Source organism: Lycium barbarum, chromosome 10 (genome assembly GCF_019175385.1).
Source record: "Lycium barbarum isolate Lr01 chromosome 10, ASM1917538v2, whole genome shotgun sequence".
Lineage (NCBI taxonomy): Eukaryota > Viridiplantae > Streptophyta > Magnoliopsida > Solanales > Solanaceae > Lycium > Lycium barbarum.
Genome location: NC_083346.1, coordinates 90,040,136 through 90,041,185, shown reverse-complemented (window position 1 = coordinate 90,041,185; position 1,050 = coordinate 90,040,136).

Sequence of the window (1,050 nt, the reverse complement as noted above, 5' to 3'; positions counted from 1 at the left end):
CGTTCAACCACTTGACTGTAAGGAAAGGGGCTGCTTGTATGAGAAAAAGAAGAGTCCTTTCGAAGGGTTTGTATCAGACATCTTTGCTAGAAGACAAGAAGCAAAGATAAATGATGATGTAGCTATGGTATATATCTACAAGATACTAATGAACTCTCTCTACGGTCGATTTGGTATAAACCTAGAAGTTATTAAAACCGAGATATGCACAGAAGAAAGATATAATGAGTTGTATAAAAAGGAAAATTTTTACAGTGCGGGGGTCCTGTCCCTTGAACGACTTGAGTAATGGGAGAATGGCAACTAGGCCCTGCAGTGGTAGAACCTCGTGAACCGAGCATACTATTGAAGAACCTTCTGTGAACTTTTCTTCTCTTATGAAATTTCTACTCAGCTTGAAAAGAAAAGAAGCCTCAAGCCGATAAGTCATCATCTTCAAGAATTTCGAAAGAAGAGCTGAGGGATGATCTACGACCACCCTCTCACTCACGGCACACATGCTATATGTGTGATGCCGACACCCTGATCTAGACATCCACTCCAGACTATTTACCTTAGTTATGATCTTCTTACGGCCATCACGCTATTCTATAATTAACCATGCTATTTATGCTAAAGATAGCCCTTCATAGATCTCTACGACCTACCTCTACGAACAGCCTTAGACTGGCGTACTGATAGTAGCTGCTACCCATACCGCTGATGGGAGATTACGTATTAGCGCTGCTGCCTACAACAAAAAAATTCTGAATCGAGATGATGGCCAATGCACCCAAAAATGGACGCGGAGGACAATCCGTGGCTTAGACGGGAGATCACGTTTGAAGAAGTTTTGAAGAATGAGAATCTGAATAAAGCCCCAGGTCCCGACGACTTCCCGGCTGCCTTCTGTCAAAGGATGTGGCCTCACACATTAATAAAGCTATTGAAGTTTCTTAAAAGCAGGTCAGATCCTCAAATCGAGAAATTCAACGTTTATCACACTTATTCCGAAGCGGGAAGTTAGCGATTCCTTCGATCTTTATCGGCCTCTGGATTGGCTTCGAAGGA